This window comes from Vicugna pacos, chromosome X, assembly GCF_048564905.1.
Source record: "Vicugna pacos chromosome X, VicPac4, whole genome shotgun sequence".
Lineage (NCBI taxonomy): Eukaryota > Metazoa > Chordata > Mammalia > Artiodactyla > Camelidae > Vicugna > Vicugna pacos.
The window spans coordinates 24963664-24987354 of NC_133023.1; the positions used below are offsets into that span (position 1 = coordinate 24963664).

The window sequence follows — 23691 nt, forward strand, 5'->3', positions numbered from 1 at the left end:
ACGAAAAGAAAAATATGAAGTATTTGCTATTGAATTTATTTAGCAGGATGTTAAGTGAGATTCCCAACATTTATCTTGTACTTTCTTCTGGGGCCCTAAAGCAGAGAACAATGGTTCCAAAGTGTTCATAATTGTAAAAAGAAGATCAAGGCTACCTATGAAAGAATTGCTAATAGGGGACCACAAAACTGTCCCACCACCCTTAATCCAATGTCTAGTTCAAAGGTGTGTAAGAGGAAGCAAGGAGGTTGACTGGAGCATTCTGGTGAGGAAGGATTCCTGTGGAGTGCTACATGTGTCCGTATCTTCCCCGATCTCAAGTCAAGTAATGGAGACCTCAAGAAAATCACGTCTAGAGCAGAGGGTAGTTTCCAAGATGGAATACTGACCTCTAAATCTGTCTGTGTGTTTACAGACATTCAGAAGCTATGGGACCAGTACTACTAAGTGATAAGAGAGAGCTCTTGGGATAACCTGTGTGTCTGCTGCTTTAGCCTTAGGGCAATTATCAATAGTAAGAATTTGAACAAATAAGAAAATCTGCAGAATTTTTTTTCTTAGGTCATGTGCACTCATGGTAGGTTGCTGGGCTTTAAAAGTCCTGAGAAAGACCAAACTCAAGAGGGCTTCCTGCTGGGATAAGGCACACAGGCAAATTGTTGAAGTAGTTAGAGCAAAAATATTGGAGAAATATTTGGAGGGAAATTTTCTGTATACCCTAAACATAGTAAGTAAGCACTGGACCCTAACAAACAGGATTTTGCAAAGGAAACAAAAGGCATTGTAGAACAACCAGAAGCTACTTGGAGGGTTTCACGATCCTGTCTAGAGAAAAATCTATCCTTTTGATGATTCTGCCCTGGCATGTCTGCTTTTAATTTCCAGTCCCCAGCAATTCTGGGCCTTATCCCACTGAGCTGCCTATACCAACTTAATGGTGCTCTTCTGATAAATGTTCTAATTTTGAAATTTTAATATTATATATTTCTTTAACTATTAAATCCTTTAAGACGAAAAAATATAGTGACAGTCTTCGGTGTAATATTTTCATCAAATGATGCATTCTTCACCTGTCTCTAGAGAAGTGGCAGAAATAGGTCATCCTTATAAGTGAAAATCACCCAACTCCAGTATCTCCAACAGAGAATAAGTGTCCCAAGAGAGCTAGTTGCATGGACCCTCCCCAAGGTCAAAGCAAGTTCTGCAGGTCTTAGGGGTCAGAACAAGTTCCATGCTATAGCCCTCCTCTCTACCTGTAAATACTATACATAGTAAATATCAAAGTCATTATTCACAGGAAAAAAGTCACCAAAAGCTAGCCTGGGAGATGTATGTAGACAGAAGCAGCTTCATGGTTAGGCAACATGAGCAGCTGTATGGTGCCCAAGGCTAAGGAAGACCCCCTGCTTGTTTTATCTGCTTCTTGACATTTACATCTTAAAATTCTTATTAATTTTATCTTGGAACTTGGGTTTTGTAAGTGAAGTCCAATAGGGCGATGGAGTATGACCATGAACAGAGTAGGTAAGTACAATATGTGTGTCTGCTCCATTTGCATACAGTGTTTCTGGTGTCCCATAAGCCTATAATTCTGGTAGACCCATCAGATGTGAGAGTTGAGCAGACTCAAAGTGAGCTCCACGTAAGTATGTTTAGGATTGAGTGCCTGAGGGCACTGCACTGACAGCCCCAGAAAGTTGTGCTTTCTGTTTGAATCAGGACTTGCTTCCGATGGAGAAATCAGGCAATCCTAAGAAAACACAAACAACCAAAGAACCCTATCATATCCTTCCTTACGCGTATTGCTTGCCTGTATTAGCCAACCATTAATAGTGAAATTGATGACACAGAAAGAAAGGAAAAGATAGGGCAAGATGGTTCCTTTCTTTTCACTCCTTCCTTACTCATCAGTAAGCTTAAGGTAGAGAATATCAATAGAATGTGAACCTATCAAGAAGTGAAATAAAAGACGGCTGAGTTAGTTGTATGATGTTTCCACGTTAAGAATGAAATACATATGCATGCACAAGCTACGAAATACAAATTGTGCAATGGTGGTGATTCTGCTTGAGTTAAATGATCTTATATTTGCATTTACAACTGCAACTGCACGATATAACGAAGAGCAGTAAAACTCAAGCTAATACTTTAAAATTTTAATTTTCTTTATTCAGTACGATGTTAAAAAGCAAATAAAAAACACCATGACAAGTTGAGAAAATGACCATAGAATAAAGGAAACAGCTTTATATTTTAGTAATTTTAACAGCACTTTCCTTTCTGCTTTTTGAACAAGAGGCTTTATATTTCATTTTTCACTGGGCTGTGTACAGGTGGGAAAAAAAAGTACAATCCAATCTCGGACATTTTGCCTTGTCTGGGTTGTAGGTGAGAAAAGATGGGAGCTTTATTGTATACAGTAGAATGTGGTTATAAAACCAGGGGCTTTATAGGGGAAAACAGTCGGTGTCTGAAACGTGACTTGGACCTGAGGTCTTGTGTCACCCTGGGAAAAGGTACTTAGCCCCATCCTTAGCCTTAGCTTCCTCTTATGTAAAATGAGAACAGGAATACTTTGCTAAGATTGCAGTAAGAATTAAAGGAGAGTATATAAAGTGTTTGGCAGAATGCCTAAACTTGTGTAAGAACCCAATAAAGTAGGTGACAGCTATAATTATTATTAGATTCTTAAATACATAAGAACCATTTTGAGACACAACCTACTCCAAGGTTACGTTCTTAAGTCACTGTCCAGATTTCAAGAGCCAGGTAATTTCTGCAGAAAAAATGACTGGTGAAACTTCTACAAGCAAACATCAATTAAATCAAACCTTTCTGGAACTGGAACTTCAATCCAGCTCCTATTTAAAAGTTCTAAAAATTATTAACAATCTTGAGTTCAAATAATCTCCTGCAAATGATAAATTGTAAACAACACTATTACTCAAGTAATACAGCACTATTTTTTACTATTGTATAATTTGGATTAAAAAAGTAAATACTTCATGATTTACTACTATTTACAGAAGGTTGAATTTTTAGGAAAAAAAATTTAAAAGGCAAATCTTTATACTCAAGGACATGATGTCTAGTATTCATAAATTCTGAATCTAAAAGTTTTGTCTGAGGATGTTCAGAAAACAAATACTTTGCAAAGACAGTGTGTGTATACACACACACACACATATGATTATGGTCAAAATTATCAGCTGTGATCTGAATAATTCTTTCTTTCTCTAGACCACTTTTCTTTCGTATTTGTCAGTCATGATTTATCAGCGATTCATGAAATTATTTTAGTGGGTCATGATCATGAACATTTCCTAGGTCATTATCAGGAATATTCTATTTAAAAGTAAATAGAATAAAAATACCAGTCTGTATCACTTATATTAAGTACTAAATTTTATTTGTGAATTTTTGTTTCAGATACGCATATATATATGTATGTCTATGTATAAATGTACATATTTTGGGGCAAGATGAAAAAAAATTTTTTTCTATAGCTCATGGAACAAAACTGGAAATGGTTCTAGAATTCCAGTGCAGGCAAACCCATAAAGGAATAAATTTGCTTGAATTACACATTTGCACATTTTCAGTAAAACCGTTGGAACAACACATATTCTTTATAAATCCATCTTTAAAAGAGAACTTGGAAACAAAACAAATATACACTGAGAGGCTTATGCTTTTGGTTTTAGTTTCCCAAAATATATATTCATTGTCACAGTATTACATATTTCACCTAAACTTGTGGCTAGTTCATACATATTATGGCATTAAAGGGAATTTTCTAGGAAATTTGATCTTTGCTTTTTACAAGAAAAGAACTATGTATAAGAAAGAGATACTAGTCATTTCATGAATGGAGATGCCAGTACTAGAACTAATTTTTTTTCCTACGCTTCATTCTTATTTTAATTTCTGTCTTTATCACAGTAGTTTATGTTTCTCTGCAGTACATTAGGCAAATAATGATTCAGATGAGAGGCGTAAGAATGGATGGATGAAACAATTCTGGTTGTTTTCAAAATTAAGAACACTAAAATTTATTCAACGTTATCCATGTTCTTCAGAGGCTTAATTATTACCCGTTTGCACAAAGAATTACTAGACATCATCACCTATGTTCCTTAAAGCTGTTGCTAACGCATAAAGGTGAAGGAGTAGAGAGGGGAAAAGTCAAGGAATGAGGGAAGATAAGTGAGTCTGTGTGTTAGTTCGGTAATGTCCAGGACAAATGTCTGGAAACTTATTTCTAGTAGCAGAAATTATAATAAAACAGAGTGTTAGCCTTCACACTATTCCCTACATTAGTATTTTTTTTAAACCCATTTGACTATTTATCGGATCTTGTGTAAGCTATTTAACCTCTCTGTGTCTCAGTTTCCCCATCTGTAAAACATAAAGAAAATAAAAATAAATCTCCATAGGATTGTTGAAAAGATTATAAGTGATGATGCATATAAAATGCTAAGCGCATTCTAGTTTCCATGAAATGCTCTGCAATGCTTGTATTTGGGGACCAATGTTCGTTGAAATGGCAAGCGATTTTTATGAGGAAACACAGTTGAATGAGCTGTGTGTATTTTTAGAAGCATGATTTTGGCAATTCAAACTGAGATAAGTCATCAAATGGCAACATATAGGTAGTGAAACCAGCAATCCAGCAAATCACAAAGCTCTTAGAAAAATAGCTGGGACGTTTCCAGAGGGCACAATCTATCACTGAGTAGTTTTATATTTCTGTTGAAACTGATCTATTCTGGCAACTTCTCCAAATTCAACCTTAGAATGTGATACGAGTTTTAACCTGGATAAAAACAGTTTTATTGTTCTTGAATGTATAAATGTTTCAAGAACATTTGAAATGTTATCACTTAGCTCCTTTAAATGTGTCATACTTCTTTTTTATAGCATCTAAGTCAATGCATGGATGGTGAAATTTTTGGTGCATTCTATAATCTTTTTATCCTTCAGTGAAAGATTATTTGAAAGCTAAAGGATTACAGAGGGATAACCAAGTGGTTCTTTTACTAAATAACAAAAGAACAGTTCAGAGGAACCAGGATTAGTATCTGGAAATATTCTTGCCTCATTTCCACTGCATTTCTTCTGAGATACAACATGTAAACCAGGGTATTATTCAAAGTGTGAAAAATGATTACAGAAGTGATTTACGAGAAATTAATCCATCATGCAACACTGTACATGACATTCAATCTAATGATACCATTCAATGAGTAATTTTTAATACTGCTTGTGCCTGAAATTCAGGTTAAAGTTAAGCCCTGATGAGAATTTAGGAAAAATTATGGCCTGCTGTTATGGCAATATTAAAACAACAATCACAACAACAACAACTACATCTACAATAGCAGTAACAACAGCTGCCATTATTTACTGGGCACTTAGTGTCAGTCAACTTGCTAAGCACTTAATGTGCACTATATCATTTTTCACAACAGGTCAGGATGACAGAGAAGAGTAGGCTGAGGAAATGGGGCCAGAAAAATTAAATAACATGCCAGAGGCCACAACGGTAATTGGCTCATTTGCTATTTAAAACCAGGGTGTTTGGATTCTAAAACGCACATTTTTACCACAATTTGGTAATTCTCTGCTAATGAAGAAAAAAGGATTCAGAATCTATCAAATAACACCTTCACAAAATATCCTAACTTTATAAAAATTAAATGAAAATGTATTTGTAACTGTAGTGATGGACATTAACAAGACTTATTGTGATGATCATTTGGCAATATACACATAAATCAAATATACGTTGTACAACTAAAACTAATGTTATATGTTAGTTATATCTCAGAAAATAAATGAAAATAAGTAAAATTATTAGGGGAAGTTATATCCCAGGTTCATTAAAAAGAAATCACTGAGCTAATGTTCTAACCCAAATCTCTTTAGCCACCTGGGGAGGATTTTAATTTCAAATAGTAACCGTACTGCGAGCTATCCTATGCCAGTTATATAAGATGGGTCCAATTAAAGAAAGCTAAAAGGAGGTTGATAAGATGACCAAAGCCATTTCCATTCAGATCACAGTTGAGCTGACCAAATTTGCCTTTTAAAAAATTACTTTTTTTTCTTTTCTTCATTTCTACAAGTTCAGAATCAAGAGTATTGATACCTAGACCCCATTATGTTCTTAAATCAGACATCAAATAGAAAGTTCAAAATGGTGCTTGCAAGACACAGATACCGATATCACAGTGAAGAAGGGGACAACAGAAAGGTGGCCATGTGACAAAGCCCAGGTGGTGAAACAAACTCTCTTTTATAAGGCAGGGGAAGCTGAGCAAGAAATAAAGCTAACATCAATATTTTCTAAAGGAAGGCATATGCCCACCAATGTTGGTACTCTATACCTTCTCCAATTCCTATCACTTATCTTTGATTTTTAGTATCAACAAAGTTGATGTTACATTCTTCACTACTAGAGACTATCTCACATAAATGCTATTCTGTGCTTAGTATATCCTGCTTAAGAAGGGAAAGTGTATCACCTGTACACATATGTGTTGTGTGTGTGTGTGTATTTACATTTTAAAAAATTCATCCAAAAGCCTATTAAACAAAAGGTTCTGGAATCAAAAGCGTTCATCTTGATACCCAGAAAAAACTAGCCACTGCAAAGACTGCTGGTCCTTCAATATCTGTCCTACTCCATTTCTTTGATAGGAGCAGACAGTTTTGGTGACTATTTGGCTATTCACAATATAAACTACAGTTCCCTGCTTTCCTTGCAGTTAGGTGTGGCATGTGACCAAATATTGGCCAGAGAGATAGGTGTGTGCAACTTCTTTGTCAAGATGTAAGAAGAACAGATAGGCTCTCCTCTTTGTCCTTTCCTCCTTTTCGCAGGCTGCGATACATACATGGTGGTGAGCTAGCCCTGACTGGGGCGGAGGGGGGGGGCGGGGGTGAAGGCAGATCCCAGAGGATGACAGAGCAACAAGGCCAAAGGACCTCGGTCACCGGATAAGCAGAGTTCTCCTGTGAGGCCTGAATCACCCACATGTGGACAGTTAAGATAAATAATTCTAAAGAGAAAAAACTTGTTTTTTAGATAATCTATCACTAAATTTTGTCTTTGCTACTTTCACAAAACCTATAGCCCATCTAATACACTAGCATGCCCTAAGTTTCTGGGATGTGAGACTTTACTATAAAGATATACATGTTTCTAAGAGCTAATACGTGATTTTAAAATAAACTTTCTACCATAAAATCCTACATCTACCTGATAATATGCCCTCTCTCTCTAAAACATACTTTCAGTGAAGGCAATAGTTCATTTTTATTCATCATTTCTCAATCCATGTACCTTTATTTTTTCCAGTTTAGTGAGATATAATTGACATAAATCTGTAAGTTTAAAGTGCATAGTCTGTTGATTTGATACACTTCTATATTGTAATATATTCTATTACAACTTTAGCTAACACCTTCATCATGTCAAATAATTACCAAGTCTTTTTGGTGGTAAAAATATTTAAGATCTACCACTCTCTTAGCAACTTTCAAGTATAGAATACATCATGTACCTTTAACTATTACACCAGCCTTTATGTTCCACGAAGGCAGGGACCCCACTCCCATGCCTAATAGATGATACAGCACAAAGATAACTAATAAAGATTCATTGAATTAAATTTTAGGGGGTATCTAACTTGTATTTATCATTAAAACTCATTTGTTCTTCTAATTTACAGTCTCATATAAAATATGTTTTTTTTTCCTTTTTTTTACTGATTTATAATCATTTTACAATGTTGTGTTAAATTCCAGTGTTCAGCACAATTTTTCAGTCATTCATGGACATATACACACTCATTGTCACATTTTTTTTCTCTGTGATTTATCATAACCTTTTGTGTGTATTTCCCTGTGCTATACAGTGTAATCTTGTTTATCTATTCTACAATTTTGAAATCCCAAATTACAATTTCAAAATTGTAAAATATGTTTTAACAAATAATCATGTCCTAAAAAACAGGAGCATCATGGTGCAAAATATCCATGATTGGAAATATGTACTTCTTCCCAATATTCTCTTTGATAATTTGTGTGTGTGTTTTTTAATTCCTTTTCTGTCTCTAATTTGTCTAATTCAACTCTTGCATATCACTGGGCATACACTTACTTTTTAAGTTATGCTATCTTTTGTTCCTTATTTCCTCTTTTCTTGACCTCCTCTTAGTAATTTTTGCCTTGCGTATTATTATTCACAAAGTAATAAAACCCTTCCTATAAAATCATAAAGGATATAAAAGAAGTAGCCATTGCCATGACAAACTCTCCTAAACCAATGGAAATTTAGAAGTAAAATAATAAAATATTTGATTAGATAACAAAATATCTAACATAGAAGACATCCTTTTTTAAATTAATAGAGTTCACAATAAGATTTTTGATAAATATCAATAAACAACTATGTGAAGCAACTTTATCCAAAATTCATTTGGTAGTGCATAAAGGCTTTCCAGTTTAGTTATTTCTTTGTACCCATTATCTCATAAAATTCTCACAAAACTCTGAAAGAGGAGCCCGTTTCCCAGATGAGGAAGCTGAGGTCACACTAAGAGTGCTGGAGGAGAAATCAGACCCCCAGTAAACCTATATTTCTTCTTGTCATTCTGAAGGGCTGAAGGAACAGTATGAGAGCCACAGATTCCTGAGAAGGCAGATGAACATAATAACTCTGTAATATTTATGATATGTTTCAATAATTTTAAAAGTCAATATTTGGTTGGAATTCATACAAGTTGGGAATTCAAACAATCGGGGATTTTCTAAAAGTAATTTTAAAGTAAGACAGTTAAAAAATGTCTGAGAAGACCAAATCAATTCCTAACTCTAACAATCCTACCTACTTTCCAATAGACCTAATGCAAATATAGCAAGTCTTACTTATTCTAATCAATCTTTTATAAGTATCTAAAACAAATATGACTCACTGGATGATACTTATACAATTAAAAGAATTTCCAAGTATATTGCTTTAGTCAAATGGTTTTTAACTTGAATGAAATCTTTCAAAATGAGCTCATTATTTTCTAAGTTTGTATATACTTTTTATACATAAATCATCTAAAATTTATGTTATAAATAATATCCCAACATGACTGTAGTCTATAGAGTTTGCTATAACACAGAAAAACAGTCCAAAAGTGAGCTATGAAGGAAAACTAGTCATTTATGTATTTCCATGCACCCATTTAAAATGTTCTGCTCTAGGTCATATATCATCATTTATAGTAATATTCTTAGTTATTTACTCATCTATTCAACAAGTCTATACTTCACTAAATTTGAAGTTAGACTCCCCTCAAATATACAAACTTACCTACAGCTCTATTAATCCTAGCCTCCTCATTTCACATTTCAATGGAGAATTTTACTATTTCTATTATGTAATCCAAGGATCCTTGAACTTTACACTTTTTCTGTAAAGAGCCCCAGAGTGAATACCTTGAGCTGTGGCGCCCACGGCAGGCCAGCTGCACCTACAAAAAGCAGCCCCAGACAATACGAAAGTGAACGAGCATGGAGGTGTTCCGGTCAAACATTCTCTACAGAAGACAGGTGGCAGACTGATTTGGACCCTCAGCCTGTAGTCGCCATCGCCTGATAATCCTTTTCCTTCTCATATTTAATCTCATTCCTTTTCACACACTCAAGAATTTCCCACTGTTTATCATCCCTTCTCTCTCCAACCTCTCCCCCTCAAACTGAACCTACTGTGTTGCCCTCTTACTTACTCTGTCGCACATCCAAGTCAGCCTTCTCTACAATCTCACTGCCCTCCCCGGCCCCACTCCCACCTCATACGTAGCAATGTCTCAAAAGTCTCATGGCGCACAAAACCAATGCCTGTCCTCCAGGAACTTCGATTCTGTCTCACTTCTGAGGAAGAAAAACCTGAGTTCAAATTCCTGAGCCTCTGGAATTTATAAACAATCTGTGCATGACAAAGATATTTAATCTCAAACTCCTGGTACAAGCCTGAAAATAGCTATGATTATATTAACATAGAGGGAGCTTGTAAGGCTTACAGATAAGATACAAAAAGTTTACATTAACTTGCGGCATCACCCCTTCCCATTCAATCTTTATAAAATTATTCCCATTGCCTCATTGTTCTTACTTAGTACAACACGGAATTAGGACGTAAGAAGTAACATCAACAAAGGGGAGTTTGCTTCTATTTAGATTCTAGGTTGTAAAAATAGTCAACTACATTGACATGTTTTTGCTAAATAGGTGATTTCCTCAGAAATAGTGGTTCTCTCCACTTCCTTCAGGTACACCAGCTACTTGGATTATCCTATTATTTTTTTATACATATCATTAAATTCTTTGGGTTTTCTCTTCATTCAGTTTACATGCTCTCATCTCCTTTCCTTGTTTCTAGAAGTGTGGCGTGGTACAGTGCATCCTTCAGCAAAACCCTCAGAATGGACTAAATATAAGCTCCACGGGTATAGAGGTTTGTTTGTTTTTTGGATTTACTATGTTGTATTAGTTTCTGGTGTATAGTAGGCTGGTGCAAACTACTAGATAAACAACAAGGTCCTATTGTATAGTACAGGGAACTGTATTCAATGGCTTACTGTAACGTGTAATGAAAAAGACTATGAAAAAGAATATGCACGTGGGTATAGAGTTTTGTTTATTTTGTTCACTACAGTGACTGACAAATCGAAGAACATAATAGATTGTTGTTCAATAAAGTAGTGAATCTCCTAGTACATGCCAGGTAATAATTTTCCATAATAGTTTATATTCATATTAGGACATTTTTCCCTAGGTGAATTAGACAGAAGTTACTGCATCTTTTCATCTCAGAGCAGGGAGAAAAAATAAAACACCTCACTTGTGTTTATAGCACCTGCTGCCTTAGTGTACTGTTTGTCTCCCTATTCTCTTCAAGGAAAGAGATCCTTTGTTTAAGGCCTTAAGAGCTTGACATTTATAAGGAAAATGCAAATAATATCAAGCATGGGAAGACTCTGGATAAATTTCATTATCAGCTGAAATTCTGCCCTCTGCCGCAAGCCAAGTAACAAAAGACCAGAGCAATCCTCGGCTTTGTGGGTGCAGGTAGATTAGAAGGTACATGGAGTCAGATGAAGGCAACAGGCTGTTCTATTTTATCACTGGCTCCTAACAAGCGTGCACATGCTTCAACGTTTATGCTTCAGGGTCTCATTGACAATTAAAAGCCCTTAATCTTAAGATTTAGAGAACTGAGAAGAGTGTATAAGGGTTCATTGCATTTGATAAAAATGAAAGGTGTGAAACTTTTGGACAAGTTTCTATCTCCTGTTGTACTAACACTTCTTTCACATCTTGAAGGAGAAGACTCAAAAGTCAGGGTGGTTACAATCTAGGAGGAATCACTCCTGATTTAGGGAACATACTGTAAAAGGATTTAAGTGTATCTATGTATGTATTATAAAATGAGGCAATGGAAAACATGAGTAGAAATGCAAAAGAGAGCCCCAAGTGAGACTGAGATAGAAAATTCATATCATAAAGACATATGTGTGTGTTATTAGTTTAAAAAACCCTTTTTTTTATTATTGAAATGACTTGCTCTTTTGTCTTCAACAATTTGGTTGAAAGCTGCCCAGCAAGCAATATCCTTGATAATTTATTTCACATTCACCTCTTCTTTTTTATTCCTAGTGACATCACCCTAACCCACCGGTTCTCAACCAGGAGCTATTTTGCCCTCTTGGGGACATGTGGCAGTATCTGCAGGCAGTTCTGGTTCTCTCTGCTGGGGGTGGAGGGTGCTTCCGATGTCTAGGACACCTAGTGGGTAGCGGCCAGGAGTGCCACTAAACATTCGACAACACAGAACTCAGCAGCAGCACAAGTACTACCACCACCCAGTGCCCCTCCACAAAAAATGAGCAGCCCCCAGATGTCAGAAGTGACACTGTGAAGCCATGCACTAAAACAACCCAAAAACGACACTGATGAAATGCTCCCCAAATTGATTCCATCTCCTCTATCTTTTGCTTGCTTCAATCCAACTTGAGAACAGTTGTCATGTTTATATTAAGTATGTTACTCTTAACGTGCAATAAACTTCACTGATTTCACTCTTAGAATAAAGTCCCAAATTCATAAATAATCTCAGATGTTTTCCTCCATTCTTTCTTATGGCTTCAGAAACCTACAAATCATCAATTTTCATGTTTTACCTTCCTATTATTTATTTTTCCTGCTACCAAAATATTAAAAAAAAAAACACTTTTCCAAACACGTTTAAATCATAGTCTCCTTTAAGTTTCAGCTCAAATCTCATCTCCTGTATGACTTTTCCTGAACTTTACAATAATGCTCTTCAATTTTGCAAATGTTCCTCTTTATCAAAACAGTATTTGTGAATGCATATTCCATTCCACTTTTTAAAATCACCTCATTCCCCCGCCATTTTGAGAAATAATTCAACTTAAATGCCCTAATCACTTTGCACCCAGTCTAGATCAGGACAGTAAAAAATTTTAGCTACAAAATTTAATCTTCTATTATCTAAATCAGGCTTTGTTGCAGTATAAAATGAAAACATTATTATAATTATCATGTGGATTCAAAACCTCACGAAAGTACTAAAAGTGTTTCATTTATATTTTCAACTAACTAAAATTTTTTCCTTTCAATTTTTTGTGCGCAGATGTGCGCACAAAATCTTTGTGCGCAAAGATTTCATAATTGACACATCTATAGTGGGAATATTGCCAAATATCCATGTTTGAAATGTACTCTCCACAGCACAGATTTCCTATAAAATGTGGTTCCTTTCTTAATCATTGTTAATTAGCACAGACATTTACCTTGAAATGAGAGATCAAGTGTTTTTACTGCTTTTGGAAATATCTCAGAAATATTATGCACAGCCCCTTGCCAACACAAAAATGTTCAACATATTTGGAATGCTTGCTTTTTTTGAAAAAGAAAATACGTATGACATTTTTTTCAAGTACTTTGCCATGAGACAACTACCACACTTCTGTGCAGATAAAAAGATTTTCTGGGACACTCCCATTTTATTGTAAAATAAATAAGTACCCTACTACTTAAGATAATACAATCTGTAAACCCACTTAACAGTTCACATGCATTGCAATGCATCCAGAACACCAAAGATGCTGACAAAGAAGGCCTCATACCAAACTGCTCTGTTAAAGATCTCTGACGGAGGACATTAAGTATCATATGTTATATAAAATCGTCTGAAAATTTGTATGTTAAAAATTAGTAAAGTTAATTTCTTTCTTAACTTCAAATAAAATATGCATGTGAAGAAACATCAAAATATGTTCTTCTGGAACCCCAGAACATCTTGTGTATCTCTTAGGTAGCTGCTCCCCAATTTGCAGGCTATGCTCTAATCTAGAATGCTTTATTCATCCTCTAAACTCCTATAAAATTTATAAACAGAAGACAAGTATAATGCATTGAGTATTTACTATCTGTAAGGTGTGCTACAAGTGCACCATTAAGTTATCTAATTTAACCTTACAACAAAAGGAATGATTACGGTCTACATTCTACAGGAAGGAGACCAGATTCATAGAGGTGAGAAACTTGCCCAAGGTCACACAGTCAATAAAGAGCAGAGATGGGAGTTTAACTCAATATCTGTCTCAAAGAAGCCTGTAATTTTAACTATGTTGCCAGACGTATTTTTAATAACTTAAGGGGAAGAAACATTTCCCAGAGATAACTAGATTGTTAAAATTGCATTTAAAAATCAAAATATAATAATGTGCCATAATTTATGTGAATGTAATGACTACAAGTTTCTCATATATCTCTAGAACTACTGACAGAATTATTTGATTCATCCAGGGTCTCTCTCCCCTAGACTTTTCTGTGAATAATTTTACACATTTTTAATATGATTGAGTTTGGCATGTACTTTTGGTATTCTCAATAGAAAACTTGTTCATATAAAGACTTTAAAATATCTACCATGAGCTTCATTACTACAATGCCCTAACATATACTTACATACTTAAAAATTTAAATCACCACATAAAATTATGGATACTATAAGATATGTAACAACAGTATCACTGGGTTTTTCTGTTGATATACAATCATACTTAGAATATACATCAAAATCTAAAACATGCTTACTACATTTTCAAATCGTTTGCTTTATTTTTGAAAATAGGAAGGGAAAGAAACAGAATGAATAAAAATGCTTTCTCTGTTCACACACTGAGATAATGCTATATTTAAAAACAACTTTTTGTTTAATTTTTAAAATAGTCTTGAATAGAGTCAGTTATCATTTTCTTGATTTGTATAACCCTTGGAAATTTTCCACAGAATCACTAATTATATAAAAAAAGGTATGTTTTTATATATTGGTCTTATTTCATATCACAATAGGAAGGAAAAAGAATTATTGCCACATACACAAATTAAAACAATGAATTAAACTTTGATTATTAAAATATGGTAGCAATTAAAAACTTTAACATGAAGATGAATTAAAAATCATTCAAATGAGCAAAAAAGGAAGGTCAAATATGTCTTTGTTCTGGGGAAACTACAAACTGGAAAAAAAATTAATTTACGCTAGAAGGAAAATAGTCACAGTATGTTTAGAATCTCGTGATTTAGAAATGCAGTTCAATTTGACCTATAAAGCTTTCTGGATAATCAAATTGTGCCTAGGCCTAAAGATATACACATGCCATTTGTTTAAAAAGATTGTGAATGCCTTGTAAACTTCTTTTACAATGTTATTAACACGAGTTGCTCCATATACTTGGCCAACATTGCTTATTTCTCCCATTGTCCAAGAAGAACCATAAACTGACAATTAGCATGGGAGTACTTTATCAGAGTATGGATTATGTGGAGCTCTTATTTCTCTCCCATTTGGCCTTTTCACAGCTCATTAGCACCTCAACAAGAAAGTTAAGGCTAAGGAAGGAAAGGCTGCCGAAATTCAAAATAATTGAATTTGCTCCTTGTCAGCAGCATATGCAACAGCACATTTAGAAATGCTAAAAAAATTAACCAAAATGGGATTCACAAAGATATTTAATGTATACAATGGCAATGTGCCTTGACTGATTTTTTTTCCCATTGTATTATCTTAAATACTGACCGAAATGACTGGAGGTTTTGGCAACCTACAGTACTCAAAGTTCTTTTGTTTTTAGCATTTAACAGGCCACCTTTAGAGATATCCTTGCCAGTGAGCAATACATAACACTCATTGTCAATATACTGACCATTTTTCAGTGAGAAGACAAGAAACCGAAAATCAGCTTTCCAAAAGGAGATTTAAGACGACTACATAGTTACTTGGGAAGAAAGAGTACGCCCGGTGAACAGTCGACTAAAAAGCTCCTTGTCTGGTTTTAGGCTTGCCTGTGTATCTGATGCCATCAGCCCCCTTGACTGTCCTCTAAGGGAAGGAAAATCACTTGTGGTAAAGCACAATTACAACTGATGGCTAACTGAGTTTGCCTTAGGTTCTTCCAGAATCTAATAGTTTTATGACAAATACATAAGAAGACATTTTTTCATAGGACAAATATCTATTTTTCTTTAGCAATGTAAATGTCTACAAAACAAATGCAGGCTAAAATAATAAAGGAATCCAATGCATCATTCAGAAAATGTTGAATAAAACAGGAAATGATGCAGAGAAAACAAATCTTTAAAATGTATAATGCATATATAAGGATTATTACAATGATGTCTGTAATGTCATTTTACATCATTAGAAATAAAACATATAGAAAAAATTCAAAGAACTTTCTTTCTATTCATCATACACTTGACTTCTTAAGACCGATTTTCTTCCTCAACTGAACTTTCCTTATCCAGCTGTCATTAAGGATGAGTGAAACATGGGTTTAATGAAATATAAAAGTGCTGATTATATCAACATATACCTTCTTAATAAAACTGAACCTTCTTAATGGACAGCATCTATCACCCAAAACACAGCATGAATAATGTGTACAGATGCGTAACTACATTCATATCAAGGTTCATGAGACAATGATTTGACTTCTAAGTCACAAGTACAGTTCTTTTTAAAGAACTTCATGTCTAAAATCAACAGATTTAAAATTCCATGTTTTTCTTTTACAGAAATTATCAGATCAAGCCAAAATGTATTTTATTGCCTCTTAGAAAAGGAATTTTTTTCAAAAGATTATCCAAAAAATGTCGACACATACTTTCATAACTAGAATAAAAATGGTTAATTATAATGAAATACTTTGATCATAGTCTAGAAACTACACACACACACACACGTATATCCGTATTTGGGGAAGAAGCAAGGAATTCAGAATACTAAGTCTTATTATGTATTCATTATTGGTAATATATCCTTAAACATAGGAATCATAATATGTTGCATACATTATCATTTTGCTTTTTAATAAGTATGTAACATGTTCACAATGAGTTGGTAAATCTATGTTTGTCTAGCTTACTTAGGGGCAACAGAACTAAGAATTTTGAAAATTTTGTGATTTGTCAAAACATTATCATAATTGTAGATTTGCCAGGTAGAGGAACAATTAGAAAAATGGATTGGATACATTCAATACATTACACCCTTCTTTATTTTGTAGAGAAGAGTTCTGAAATCATATGAAATTCTGGCTCTACCACCTGTTAAATAAAGTGATTCTTCAACAAATATTTACTGAGCAACTACCAAGAGCCAGGCACTGTTGTAAGTAATGGAGATACAGCCATACACAAAACACACAAAAATTCATGTCTTTAGGAAGCTAACCCTATTAGGGGAGGCATACTAAACAAATTAAATAAGTACATTTGAAGCTGGTAAGGCTATAGAGAAAAATAAAGTGAGGAAGGGGAATAGGAAGTGGCAAGGAAGAAAGAGGATGCTGGGGATTTAATTTAGGATGGCCAGGGAAAATACCACTGAGTATCCTGGGAGAAACAGACTTAAAGATGTGATGGAGGGGAAGTCATGTGAATTTGTGTGGGAAACGTGCCTAGAGGCAAAGGTATGGAGGCCACGATGGCTTCAGAAGAACGAGAGAAGGTAAGAATTGCCAAAGATAAGGCCAGAGAAGAATCGAAGTTGGAGAGGGAGGTGATTGTATACGGGGTTTAACACACAGCAGGACTATATTTTACTCCAAGTGGGTGGCAAGCCACTGGAGGATTTTCGGCAGCAGTGTGATGTGATCTAACTTACATTTTAAGAGGATGCCTGGCAGACAAAAGTGACTGTAGGTAAGGCAAGGGTCAAAGGTGGCAGACCAGCTGAAAAGGCTATTTCAATAATCCAGACCAGAGATGATGTAAGGGCAGTGGAGGCAGGGAGAAAGGATCAGATTCTGGATACAGATTGGTCGTGGTGGCCTGGCAGAATTTTCTGACTGATAATATGGGCTATGAGAAAAAGGGAGACTAAATTTGACTCCAAAGTATCAGCTGGGCAACTGAAAGTATGGAGTTACTACTAACTGTGATAGGAAGGGGCACCAATGAAGCAGATTTGGGGGTTTGTTGGTTCAGCTTTACACATGTTCAGTTTGAAATGAGTAGGAGTGAGTAAACGCTTATACGTCTAAGTTTGGAGTTTACCATAAAGTCCTGAGTCGGGGTAAACATTTGGGAGGCAATCAACCTACAGATGCCATTTGATATAATGTTACTAGATGAGATCATCAGGAAAATGAATGTGGTCTAAGACGTGAGCCTTCGTTACTGTCATGTTTTATTTTTGAATCACAATCATTAAACATTCACAACACATACACTCATATGATCATAAGCATATCAATTTTGTGGACTGTGAGTCAAGAATATTTTCTTCTTCCTCAGTTTGACAAATGTAAAGAACTAGCTATCGAAACTCAGAACATTCATTGACATTTTTCTAAATAGGAAAGTTGTTGCAAAATCGACTGTGGGAAACCATATTTTTCAGAAGGATTGTTTGTAGAGGTGAGCTTAAAGGGTCCCATCGCCCTCCTGCATTATTCACAATGAGCTGTTGAAAGCGCTTAAAAATCTGGCATCAAGGGACAGAGCCCTAAATGGTCAGCAAGCTTCTGCATAAATAATAGAATTCTAGCAGCGAATGTTTTAAAACAAAGCACTGCCTGATCCTCATTTTATTGGGTTTTATAAAATCAAATCATGTAAAAATGTTCCAGCTATGGCACGATCTATGCTCTCTGCCCTATGCCATTTTGCTCTCTGACAAAACTCGAATGTGAAAGATTATTTTTTAATAAAAGGTGGAAATACACTGAGAATTAAAGGCACTGAAAAGGATTAAGTAGGAATCAATACTAATAATAATCACTTACTAAAAATGGAATTCTATTAGTTAAATATTAACGGAACAAAAACTTGTTATTGAACATGCATCATGAATGTTCATGCAGATTTTTTGTGTGCTGGTTTCACCACACTAACAACCATTATAGATAGATTCATATCACATATTACATACAGCACACAGTATAGTGTATGTGGTGTACTATAGATTCCTACTGCAGAGTATATCAAAAGCCTTGCTTAAATCTCTCCCAACCTAAAACACGCCTGTCCAATACTATCACTCTTCAGTCTACTATTCCATCTCCACCTTGCTTTCATCACTGAACTTCTGAATAGATTACTTTATTTTTCTGCTTCCAATTTGCTGTCATCAACCTTTAATCCTAAGCAATCTTTTTTGTTTTCCACCCCTCTATTGAAACTGCTGTCTCAAAGCATACAAGTCTACTTACAAAACACCAGATCCAGCTGAGTCTCCCCCATCTGCAACCTCTTCAACTTCATTACAGCATTTGGCACTGATAAACATGAGCACCTTCTTCAATGTCTTTTTAAAAATCATCTGTGTTATAGTACTCCCATGAGGAAGGGCTATAATCATACTTAACTATTCTATCCCTCCCCCATCCCCACCTGAACCAACTTGGCTTCCGTTTAGTTTGTGTGCTTCAATATATCACCCCAGATAGTCTATCCTGGGATCTCTTCAAACTTTTTTGTACTTTTTCCCTCTGCGAATACCATATACTCTTCCAGACTGCTACGTTATCTCTTTTCATCCTAGCCCCTATGTGTCACTGGTCTTAACTGATACCTTAAGAACAAATCCTGATTTTCAAATGCAGTTAGCTCCACCCAGAGGTGTCAGTGGCACTTCCAGCTCAGCATGGCCATTTCTGACCATCCCTCTATGCCCAAATGTATGCATCCGGAGTTAGCTCCTTAAATCCTTGGGTTGAAACACAGAGCTCCATATTCAAAACTTGCCAGTGGTCTTCTCCTGCCTTCTGAATAAAGTGTATCCCCCTTAGCAAGATACTAGGGCCCTCCACAATTTGCCCTCAACCTTCCTTTCTAGTTGCCACTCCTACTCCGCCCCCATCACCATATACCCATGTCATTTACAATATGAACTGAAGGTGCATGCTTCTCTGTCTTTCTCATGAGGTTCCATAAAGTAGCCTGATCTTTCTATGGGAAGAATCCCCCCTATGAAAATCATATTTATCTATCAGAGTTCATCATTCAATTACCCACCACCTGCAATCTGCTAAGTCAAGATCTATGAAGCTGTGGTTTGTGCTCACAAACGGTTTGTATGAAAATCTATAATACTTCTTAATTCTACTGTGTCTCAAAGCAGTTATAAGAGTGTCTTTCTCCTCTTCTAGACCATAAAGACCCTGAGGATAAGTCAAATAACATCTAGCAGTTAATGCAAATTAGATCATCAATAAATACTTGATGGATTGCACCATCAGCATTTGACCTTCACATACTAATTATGTAAAATATTTAAGTACATTTTAAATTAAAAATAAATTTTAACAGAGAAGCAAGAAGGTATAATTTTAAAATTACACACTTAGGAATTCAGGATGCTTGGAATCCATTTTACTCTGCTACTTACTACTTCTGTGCTGTCAGCAAATTATTTAACTTAATCTGTAAAGTGGGAAGACTGGTGGTAAACACTACAGACACTATCCGCAAAACAACTGCCACATGTTCCTGCCATATATTAAGTGTACACTGAATGGTAACAAAATGATCCTAATAGCATTTAACAGTGATAACACGGATATGTGACCACTTTGAAAGCCTTGGTCTATTGTGGATTTCAAGAAAGTAAACAAGGTAAAGCCGCTGATTGAGAAGTTAGAATTATTGGCAATAAAATACCTTTATCTTGCACTGAAGATACAGAATGGTGCCTTCTCAGATTTTTCTGCTTCAAAACTACAGTCTATTCTGTTATTGCTGTACTGAACACTATTAATTTGCACAGATTCTGTCAAGGCCAAAAGCATTATAATTCTAAGAAAAATGTGTGCTCATAAACATGGACAATGTGTGTGGGCGAGTGAGAAAAAGCACAGCACATTCCATAGGATTTACTTAGGTTTTCTCAACTTACAACAAAGAACTGCAAAAATCCCCCTGTGTGGTTGAAGGTACACGTACGGAAAACAAAATTTAAGAAAATACCCTCAGCTACAAGTGGATAGGTATAAAATGGTTAATATTCCATTGCCAATACTAATGAGGGGTAAATCATTCTAAAATATTTCTCTCTCTCTCTGTCCTCAGTTCTTTCTGAAATTTGGCTTAGGTGCCTATAGAATGTTCTGAATAATGCATATCTCTCCATTATTCAGTGAATTATGTCTGGCTCATAAACATTTCTCAATTACCAGACATCAACCTGTTTTCATCAAGCTTAATTTCTTATTCCAATTAGCCATAACTTCAATTTTTAAATTTCTGTTCCCATGACACACACACACACACACACACATACACACACAGTTTACTAGCGTCTTACTTCTCTCCTAAACCTACCCTACGTAAGTATGTTGCACAAATATATTATATATTTCAGAAATATATCACTTTAAAACAAAAGAGGAAACAATATCGGGTTTACAACGTTATTATTGTTAACAAATAGAGATTGCTTGGAAATTTCTGTAGATATATATCTGACTATATGACATAAGTACCATCATAATTTATGAGTAAATACAGATATTATTTGGTGACTTCTTATTTTCTAATAAAATATGTAAGTCAATAAAATTTACTCAGAAAAATTGGAAACCATACATTAGGTTGACCTGGGAGGGTCCTCTATTTTTGCACTTTACAAAGTAATCTCTCCAGATAAATAGCTTTATTTTACTCTGTTTATTAAACTTTCTTCTTTGTTTTTGTAAATTCTACAGTGTATTTAAGGCTAGCAATCTCTGAGAAGAAAATATAAAACTGGCCAATTTAATAAGTCTAATCTATGTGAATGTATGTATTTCACTTCACATATGCTTATGTTCTTATATAAGCTGTGTAGTATGAAACCAACTCAAGTGAGTTCATGTATCATTATTTTCTTCTTTATTCTAAAAAAAACCTCAAGGTCTTCCTATGATAAAATGAAAAATGACAGAAAGGAAAAATGTGATGATATTGGAAATAAGCACACTCTGAAAGCCAATTTGTCATTGTTTTATGACATACATTTATCTTCATATACACAAGAGCACCTAGCATAGTACTTTGCCTATAACAGGTACTCAATAAATGTTTGCTAAATGTTGAATATATTTAGCCCTGGGATAGAGCCTAATGTATTGCTCTAGAAATACTTGATTCATCAGTAACCCAACCTATACTAAGCATGACTTTGTTTGGTGTCGGGCAACCTCTTTGAAAAGTATCCAGTTGCAATTTATATAAGATAGAAAATTTAGTGGGTATGAAAAATATTTTCCAAGGCAAAATAAAACATATTTCTAGAACCAATGGAAAAATATATATATTCAAATACACATGCACAAACACAAATATGTAAACACAAATGATACAGATATATTAGAAGAAGCCTACATGATAGCTCTTATTCCACCAAAGATTTTCATGATCAAACCATGGAAAAACACTGAAATCATTCAAATATTACCGTAAAATATTTCCCCAAATGTATTCAACCTATCCCACCTTGTATAGCAGCCCTGTGGTTGGAGTAGGATTCATCTCAACCCCAATCTAGAAATGGGCCCTGATTGGTGTAAGTGAAACTTCCTTGCCACAATGTTTGGCTCAGAAACATTGAATATAAACCCAGACATACCATTTTCTGCTGGCCATAGTGTAGCAATCACAGACACATGAACTAACATGTTCCAACCAAAAGAGTGCCCAGGCTTTTGGTATGATTACTGAGAATGATAGTAATTCTTTTCCTTTGGACATAAAAAAGAAAAGAATCACTGGAGATTCAGGTAGCTGTCTTGCTATTGTAACAAAACCATCCTGGAAAAGAATCAATCACTTGAAAGAGGTAGTGGAGGGAGACAGAACCAAGAAAATCACAAGAGAGATGGAACTGCATTATGATGACAAGCTGGATTAAATTCTCACCAGAATCTCACAATTCCGCTAGAATTTTCTATTACACAAGCGAAAAACTCGTAAAGTATAGTCACAAGAAATTTTTAATGGAGAAAAGATGTCATATATGACTGCTCCAATGCAGGTGTTTTCTGTGTGTGTGTGTGTGTGTGTGTACACCCATATATACACATTTTATATATAAAATGTATATATAAAGTGTGTGTGTGTATATATATATCATGTGTATATATATTTTTAGATTTGTCTTTGTTAGGGGATTAATTCAAAACTGTATTATGCTAGCAAGACAAAGCACTAATATGGCTCTATGTAAAGCACATGTATTTTTATTTAATATACATAGAAAAATTAAAAGGTGGTAACATCTAATTCACTATTGCAATAGGCCAAATGTTCTACAAATGTATTTCCAAAAATACTTCACTACCTAAAAGTAACTTATTCAACTTAGAGAATCTAGGTGGTTATATATTGTTTAAAGCACAAGAACTCTATCAATAGGTAAAATGTACTAACTCAATTATTTTTAATGAATTTCAGTACAACTGAGGAGAAAATATGAAAATTATAATATTATTTTTCCCTTACACTGTTCCCTTGTAATACTTAAAGAGAAATACTTTCTCCTAATATAACTGCTAAAGTTCCAAAGTAGACTTACTAAGAAAAAGAAGTACATTTTCTACTTTTAGTTATGTATGTGATAGAGAGAGACGAAATGACAAAAGTTTAACATGAATTATCAAGTTTAAAAGAATCATCCATAATATGGAGGAATATACACATGTATATATGTATATATTCCATCTAACAATTACTTACTCAGGCACTATTTACAAAAACTATCTATTATTCCTTGTGTGTACTTTCATGTATGAGAATGGGGAGGGGTGCAAATTTGAATCAATAAGATGACTACTACCTGAAATCACATTGTTAGTCTTTCCTTTATTCACTATGACACTAATCCATGCTAAAATGCAACTATTTTTCATAGAAGGATTAAAACTCTATGCATGAGTTTCCCATTATTGTAACAAAAAAAATTCTAACATATATGGAATTTGGAATCAGAGAGTGGAGTGTTGAAAGTAACGGATCCTAAAATGTGGAATAGGCTAATTATGTTAGAGACAAGGACCAAGAGTGAAAAGGACCCACCTATCCCAGTGATAGTTATCACATGATTAAACAACGGCCTATTTTATG

General features: G+C 34.8%; 1 protein-coding gene across 3 annotated transcripts in view; it reads right to left on the minus strand.

The window, feature by feature from the left end:
* Positions 1-23691, minus strand: part of DMD (dystrophin) — a 1854428-nt gene that overhangs the window by 1340395 nt on the left and 490342 nt on the right. The gene's annotated exons all lie outside the window — the stretch shown is intronic.